Source organism: Perissodus microlepis, chromosome 13, assembly GCF_051167445.1.
Source record: "Perissodus microlepis isolate ML-2025 ecotype Zambia chromosome 13, ASM5116744v1, whole genome shotgun sequence".
NCBI lineage: Eukaryota > Metazoa > Chordata > Actinopteri > Cichliformes > Cichlidae > Perissodus > Perissodus microlepis.
The window spans coordinates 30,224,266-30,230,265 of NC_140473.1; the positions used below are offsets into that span (position 1 = coordinate 30,224,266).

The 6,000-nt window shown below is 39.5% G+C and overlaps 1 long non-coding RNA gene across 2 annotated transcripts; it reads right to left on the reverse strand.

Annotated features, from left to right (window-relative positions):
• Positions 1-547: 547 nt before the first annotated feature.
• On the reverse strand, positions 548-5,062 carry LOC146375368 (uncharacterized). Of its 2 annotated transcripts, none has more exons than XR_014802060.1 (5): positions 4,546-5,062; positions 3,367-3,471; positions 2,476-2,633; positions 1,985-2,042; positions 548-1,035 (listed from the first exon to the last, which is right to left on the reverse strand). It is a non-coding gene; the product is annotated as an uncharacterized LOC146375368 (long non-coding RNA). The 2 variants fall into 2 exon arrangements; XR_014802059.1 differs by having other exon boundaries at positions 3,360-3,471.
• Positions 5,063-6,000: the final 938 nt, after the last annotated feature.

The following is a 6,000-nucleotide window of genomic DNA, read 5'->3' on the forward strand; positions in this document are numbered from 1 at the left end:
ATAAAAGGCCTATAATTAAAGAACAAAGCAGGGTTTGAGTTCGAGTTGCGGCAGACTGTCACTACTTGTAAATGGAACGCAGCCTTCCTACGGCGGACAGCTAATAACAGGAATCGGACGCGGTCCACCCAGGTGCACAGCAACCACCATAGCAACCGCCTAGCATGACCTTAAAAACATATTCTGTCTTCATAACTATCAAAAACGTGAAATGATTTGCAAAGTGTTTAAGTGTTACAGCTGCAGAGAGCTATGGCGGTATCTTTGGAAGCTGTTTACATAGCTAATAATATACGATGTAACCATGGAGACAGTCAGTCACGTGAGCTAGCGGTGCATGTTTACTACAGTGAATAAGGTGACTGCGTGCACAGCGTCCACACGCTGCAGGGGGTAAAGACATTACTTCAATATTGTTTTATATTGATATATATTTGCCTTCTGTTGACCATCACCTCAGGTTCACCATTACAGTTTCAGCATACAGATGCACACTGTCTAAATATGAACACATTCAAAACTCATGTCTCAGAAATAAGCACAGCTGTTCATGTTTGTCATTAGAGTTTTATTTGTAAGAAAATTATGAACTTCATATTGTGCATCAAATAAAAGAACATTTCACAACTCTGAGTCAACAGAAACAGGTAACAGAAATGTCTCTAATGTAGACATGTACAGTGTAGTGTAAGCATTAAAAGATCATAAAGGAAACACTAACATTTATGTGAAACTAATTGTAATAAAAAAATGAACAGGTGGTTTATAGATGTAAAAGAAAGAATCTGAAAACAACACTTTTTTGGTCTAAGTGATCAAAGTAGAAAACAGAACTGATGTTCAAAAACAAACCGTAGCTGCACTAATATTACACATCTCCATTGTTGTGGTGAACAGACATGTTGCTTTTAAAACCACATGCAGTGTGTGACCGTGACTGTTCACTGAGACCATGAACGCCACTTCGCTGAAGCCTTCGCCTTCTTCTTCTTCTTCTAAATTGGAAGCAGAAGGAGCACGAGCTGCTTTGATCTACTGAAAGGAAAAAGCAGAACATCTGAGCTGAAACCAGTCAGCTGAAATCATTAAGACAGGAACAATCATTCAATGCAGTGTCTCAGGTGGCTTAGCCTGTTACAACTGTTGATACAAGCTAAATACGGTTAACACACAGTGTCAGGGAGCTCCAGTGTGGGAACTAGTGGCTTTAGGTTTGTAGTCATTTAACTTTCATCCATTCATTCATTTAATTCAGGAGGAAGAAATGTCAGGTTGATGCAGGCTGGTTACATGCATTTGGTCCCATGCTGTCTTTAACTAAATGACTTGGTTCATTTTATGGCTGGGCTGTATGTGGGGTTATATCATGTTATTTGGGCAGGAGTACCTGTCCTCTGTTAGACTTAGAAAGTTTCTCCATAAGTAGAGTTTCTAACTCTTATAGCACATCTGTGGCTGACAGCTTTTTGGTGGCTCTTTTTACCCCACACTGGTTGTGAGTGTGTAAATAGCCCCACTAGTTCTTTTGGGTTGCAGTTAACTTGGGAGGAAGAGGTAGGTCTGCCATGACTAGATGAATAACAATGATCTGGGATACATAAATTTCATAATGCATGCATATATCTCTATAAACCTGGCCTGAGGGCTGCCATTTTTTACATTCAGTTATTTCTTTGTTGAATCTAAATAATGAATGTGTTACAGTTAAACTGACACTGATCAGTGTAAATGGCTCATTGGGACACAGAAACCTTTAAATTAAACCCTATCACCTGATATCGAGTGTCAAACAATATCAAAGCTGTAAAAGCTGTTTACAGTCAGAATTTATAAAACTATGATTGTAAATGAATTCAAACAAGTGAGCTTTTCTCTTTGTGCTGAATATCAACACTGTGATTTCTTAGACTGTAAGCTTTACTTTAGCACAACCAGTTGTAGAAGCTGCCACTCCAAATGTCTTTTGATAACAAGAAAAAAATACCTTTTCAGTCCACGGCCTGAAGTTCTTCTCTGACATCTTCTGCCATCAGCTTTGTCTGCTGGTTTGAAGACAATAAACCACAAAAAGATGATTTAGTCACTTTGTCTGCGTCATGCAGCTCGAATGTGTCGTGTAACGATGTTGAATAGCCGTCGTTATCCCTCTGCTGTGTCAGTAGGATTGTACTGTGCAGCATCTCATTGATATGTGAGGAATGCTAATGTAACACGATAACAGACGTCTGGTCTTACATCATTAAAACATAAAGGACAGGAGATATTTAGATATTTTTATATTTATATTACATTTTATAGCTGACGGATATTACTAAATAGATAGAATTTACTAAATAGCTGGATGAACATGAAAAATATGTCTATAATAACAAATGACCATGAGAGCCAGTAGAATTAATTCAACTGGACACTCAAAAGACGTCCTTAAATGCTCTTTAAGTGGCAGAACAAACGAACAAACAGTTAATTGCTTACTTGAGATGAAATCTGCTCAGCTACTTTGAAAACAGCTTCTAAGTGGTTCCTCCTTTAACAGGATGACTGCTCAGGGGTAAGGCCATCATGCAGTCCAGCAACCTTTATGGTTCTGCTTTGATTCACCAGGAACTATTAGGGAAACCTTCCAGCGCCTCCTGTGAAAGACACAGGCATAAACACACAAACATTTATTAACATGTTCCACAGTCTTCCAGTTTGATTTTCTCATCCTGTGGACAACAACGTACATGGATGCAGGTTTATTGTTAACTTTTGTAAGGTTTATTTAGTGAACATATCCAGCTGCAGCTCCACTGTGATCCTGAACTGGATAAGCACTTAAGAAAATGTGTCAATAAATGGACATACATCAACTTACTATATTTATCCAAACAGACGGGACCAATAATGCTTCACTGAGTTAGAGACTTTAACAGTCTCTTCTATGTAAGAATGTCTCGTGCTGATATACCTGCAAACTTGACAACAAAGGTTTTTCTGACTGCATGTAGCTGTCCTCTATGTCAGCTCACACATTTACATTCATGTCACACTTATTTCTGCTTTCCCATTTTATAATTATTACTTACATTTTGATTAGATACCTTGAGTTTGTAAATGATCAGATTACATAATTGGAATACAATGTATCCAATTCAGGGTTGCGGGAGGATGAAGCCTATCCCAGCTGATACAGGACAAAGACAGGCTGCCAGTTTATTGCAGGGCTAACACAATATGTGTAACAGAAAATCCACTTAAATGTTTGATATTTCTTATAATAATCATAATTATGACTATTATTTAAAGGTTTCTTTATAAATACATTTAGATTTTTTATAACCTCTAAAATATAAACCTGAGCTGTTTCAGATTCTGACCTCTGACCTCAGTGACCTGGCTGTGTCCTCACTGCAGCTCCCTCTTGGAAGTACGTCTGCTTCTTGTCTACCCCCAGTGTTGACCGCCTGCCCTTGATATCACGTACTGTACCTGAGGAACAAAAAAGGACAAACACTTGCCTTCATTTAAGAAGTACATTCATACAGAGGTAATCTATGGAAACACACTAGTTCAACCTTTGGGAGAAATCAGTTCCTGTGAAACATTTCTGTAAATGAACATCATGTGGAGAATGAATGAAATGAGTTCTTCAGGTGACTCAGCAGTCCCACACTGACAAATGAAATCTAGTTAAACTATTAAGCATATTTGCTCTTCTGAAATCTGTGTTAAACAACAACAAACATAAATTAGTAACAAAAATACAGCTGAGTAGAGGCTTTACAAGCCACCAGCAGCCACAATGCTAAATTTTAATCTTCAAATGTTTCTGAGCCGTCTTCAACCTGCTTTTAACACATTAAAGTCCCACAGTCAATGCAGCCTGACTCAATCCTAGATGTTCAGCACACAGAGACACAGAGGTACCGTTTAAACTTTAGTGTTAACCTGAGTCACTGATCATTTGCAGTATTACAGAGTCTGGCAGTCTTTGCATGATGTCCACGTCACTGTACGTTTCTAGCTGACTCTCAGGTGTGACAGGTGTGCCAGCAGGAAAGAGTAATAATAACCTGCATCCTGAGGTTTGTCATGCAGGATTAAAGGAGCCAGGCTTTGTTCACACAGCTAGGATTGTATTTTACACTGACCCTGGGTCAGTATAAGTATCATACAGTTTAAACGAAGCACTGAAACTTGCACATATTTATTACAGATGCACTGAAGCTAATCGACATATTTGCTGTCAGTCTGTGGCTGCGATTAAACACTTTACTGGAAACTTTATTAACTAGTACCTTCATCAGTCATGACAGAAGCTAATATTTCTGTGCTAACATCGTTTAACCAGTAACAGCTTTCCTCCAATATAAGCTAACGTTTACACCGTAACTTTAAGCTAGCACCACAAAGACGGTAAAACACGTAATAATATCTACAAATGCATCTTAAAGCTGTTATATTAGCACTCGGTGTATTACTAAGATAACCACATTAACATTACTGACACTCGCTGACTTTTAATAGTCATTCTATAAATGCTGTCCGTTTAAATGGTCTTACCTGTACACACTGCATATCCACCGGATTCCAGCCAGAGTGGATTCTGGAGTCTTCCCACGCTCCTGTTAGTGATCCTCCATCTGGATGGATGAGAACAACCTTCTGAACAATCTAGCAGGAGATGGCCCATATCTATGGGACTGATTTGTGCTAATAACGCCCATTGTATGGACTGATAACAGCCGAAGCGGGTGAATAAAGTCACCCAGTAGCTAGCTGTGCCATTACCCAGCATACATCACTCCCTCCATAAATGCAATAAACGATAGAAAAGTATCGTTCTACCTGTTTTTCAGGTAGTTGTTTACATTATATAATTTATTGTGTTCCGTATACGTCACTACAATGTGATTTGGAAAATGTCTAAATATACCGACAACAGGCACTTCCGCGGCAATCTCTTCAATCGGAGGAGCCTTCACGTCAATTCCCGACGCGAGGGGGGTACCCTGCGCGTCCATAAGTGAAGCAGAGGGAGCCTGACCATGCGTCACACGTTTGACGAGTTGGGAGTGAGAACGTGTTGAATTAATAGTGAATTTAGACAAAATTAAACATCTGCTACTCTAACAGCCATCTTTCTATACACGCACATCCCTCTTTACAATTTAGTCACAACAAAAAGTTACTTTGACGAGGTTTAAGCATTAAAAGCTCGCTGGTCAGTCATCTCCATGTGTTCTGTCCTTGGTCTTTCTCCCATTGCTCATCTTCTTAGCTTGGCCTGGATTTACTGAAGGGCTCCTAAATGTGGATTCCATTTATGTAAAATCATACTAACTCTTCACCACAATTACATATTTTAACTGTAGGCAACACTAACTAACTGTCAGAGAGCCTGACAGATGCTTACGGCACATCAGTTGACCAATCTAGTATTTGCCAAAGCTTCACAATGACATGTTTTTGTTCTTTTTGGTTTGTTTGTATAAAAGTCAACCCGACACACTGTTATGTTGATCACTCTGGACGAGTGTTTGTTTAAGCACCACACATATGGCTTTCATGGTTTGCCAACCTGTTCACCAACTCTCCGGTTGGTCTTCTGCACATGCTCCTGCTCACTCTGGTCTCCGGCTTGACTATATAAAAAGGAAAACCTCGTTAGGAAGATCATCACCACCTGTCCCTGCAGCCTCCCTGGCACCGCCCCCTTGAGCTCACTGCATCACTCCTCCCCTGCGGCTGAGCCAGGGACCACACCTCCACCACAGTTTGGATTTCTAAATAATATTTATTGGGTGTTTATAATTCATGTAACCATTATCAGTTACAATTACCATCAATCTGCATTTTGTTATTATTCAATTCAGAACTGCCCAGACCAGACACAGTGACATTCCACCAGAATCCCTTTGATCTCTGATCTTCTTTATGACATCAGCACACTAAAACCCTTAAAGAGGGGAAAGGTTCTCATTCTTGTCAGTCTTTCAAAGATAGTGGAAGAATTCA